Source organism: Sardina pilchardus, chromosome 23 (assembly GCF_963854185.1).
Source record: "Sardina pilchardus chromosome 23, fSarPil1.1, whole genome shotgun sequence".
NCBI classification, from domain to species: Eukaryota; Metazoa; Chordata; class Actinopteri; order Clupeiformes; family Clupeidae; genus Sardina; species Sardina pilchardus.
The window spans coordinates 10340159-10342658 of record NC_085016.1 but is presented as its reverse complement, the minus strand read 5'-3'; the positions used below and the strand labels follow the sequence as shown (position 1 = coordinate 10342658).

The 2500-nt window shown below is 45.6% G+C and overlaps 1 protein-coding gene across 1 annotated transcript in view; it reads left to right on the top strand.

Moving 5' to 3' along the window:
- Positions 1 to 2500, top strand: part of gja5b (gap junction protein, alpha 5b) — a 12506-nt gene that overhangs the window by 310 nt on the left and 9696 nt on the right. The window lies entirely within an intron of this gene.

Below are 2500 nucleotides of genomic sequence, written 5' to 3'. Positions count from 1 at the left end.
CACTTCTTTAGGTTCTTTTAGAATATTATTCAGGAACGTGCTACAGAACCGCGTTTCCAGCTGTGTAGCTGTGAGCTTGTCATGGTTCCAGTTCTGCTGTCTGGTGGTCATGAAATCTATATAACATCATATGGTCTTTCACGGCACCATTGTGTTTTATACACACTCTAAAAGCTAAAGGTGCTTAAATGGTTCTTTTCATCACTGAACGGTTCCATAAAGAACCATGACTTTGTGTTGAACCTTTATATCAAGCGAAGGGTTCTTCCATCGGAAAAGGTTCTTCAGAAAGACTGAAGGTATCAGCTGTAGTTGGTGTTGGAACCACTTTTTATACTCCTTTATTGTGAGCACTTTGGATGGAAATATGACATCTAAATTATATTTACTTACTTACTTACAATTTTCATACTAGTGTGCCATTTTTTAAATGGCTCTTCAAAGAGCATTCACCTTGAAGGTTCTTCAAAGCACTACAAAAAGGGTTCCTCTATGGCATTTATCTGAAGAAACAATCGATTTGAGAAATAAAATAATAAATAGTGTATACTATTATTATATAAAACCATTATTATTATATAAAATTGCTATTATTATTATATAAATGGTGAACTTCAGTGTAGATGTAAACTAGGGCAGAAACCTTGTTGTTGAGAGATGGTGTTTGTGTAGGTCACGCTCGCGTTGTTAGCTGAGGGTGACTTTAATCAGGAACAGTAACACTTAGCCCCTGCTGCCAAGCCAGCGCTGTCCCTCAGCCAGGCTTTCCACTCAGCATTACCACTCTGTCAAACACCCAGAGGTGTCAAGAGACGGCAAGAGCGACGAGGGGAGAGACTGTGCCCATAAATGAGAGAGAGATTTGACTGAGGAGGCGTAGAGGTGAGGGGCCTCACTTATTTCTCTCTCTCTCTCTCTCTCTCTCTCACACTCTCTCTCTCTCTCTCTCTCTCACACTCTCTCTCTCACTCGCGGTGTGAGCTGGTTACGGTATCAGCGCTGGTGGCACGGCTGTCTGTATCACACACGCCGTGCACCTAACGAGACATTAAGATTAACTTTTCGCACACAAAACTCAAAATAAACTCCGAAAGCGATATGTTGACAATGGGGATTACCGTGTTCCGGCGAAGGGTCCTTCTCATGGGCGAACCACACTTAGCTGCTTCTTACTCATACTAGGTATTTGTTTTAAAAGCCCAGTGGGGAATCGGAAGGGAAATGTCTATTCAGTTCTCAGCTTTGAACATAACATGTATAAATAGTAGGTCTTTCCACGTTGTGATTTTATCTTACACAAGTGGCCCTGGCAGCGGGTCAACATTTGGTTATCACACATTGTAACATTTTAATACAATAAAAGGAAGGCAAGAAAGAATAGCCATTAGGTCACTCGGCATTAATGAAGTTCTGACACAAACATACAAGTGCGTTCAAAGACACACATACACACACACACACACACACACACATATGCACATACATGAACCCACACAAATTCTCCCTTTGTTTCTTTCTTTCTTTGTTTCTTTCTTTGTTTCTTTCTCTCTCTCTCTCTCTCTCTCTCACTTTCTTTGAGAGATGCACACACACACACACACACACACACACACACACACATACACACACACACACACACCCACACGCACACACACGCACACACACACGAACACACACACACACGCACACACACACACACGCACACACACACACACACACACACACACACACACACACACACACACGCATACACACACAAACAGACAGTGCCATTGCCTGTAAATGGGATTGAACGCGGCGCAGCAGACCTGTGACAAAGACATGTAAATATTTACAGCGCCGTGGGGAGATGGTGCGCTCCACTGCAGCCTGGGTCCCTCTCCCACACTGGAGCTTTGGGGGACGTGGGCACCGCAATGTTCTGACCCCTATGGCACAATGCACTATAGAGACGCTCACTCTTATATGTGTGTTTGTGTGTGTGTGTGTGTGTGAGTGTGTGTGTGTGTGTGTATGCGTCGCTTTGGGGGACGTGGGCACCGCAATGTTCCGACCCCTATGGCACAACGCACTATAGAGACGCTGACTCTTATGTGTGTGTGTGTGTGTGTGTGTATGCGTCGCTTTGGGGGATGTGGGCACCGCAATATTCCGTCCCCTATGGCACAACGCACTATAGAGACGCTCACTCTCGTGTGTGTGTGTGTGTGTGCGTGTGTGTATGTGTGTGTGTGTGTGTGTGTGTGTGTGTGTGTGTGTGCGTGTGTGTGTGTATGCGGCGCTTTGGGGGATGTGGGCACCGCAGTACTCCGACGCCTATGGCACAACACACTAGAGACGCTCAGTCTTGTGTATATGTGTGTGTGTGTGTGTGTGTGCATGTGTAGCTTTAGGGGACGTGGGCACCGCAATACTCTGACGCCTATGGCACAACACACTATAGACGCTCAGTCTCGCCTGTCCACTGGGCGTAGGGATTTCATATGCAGAGGTCACAGGG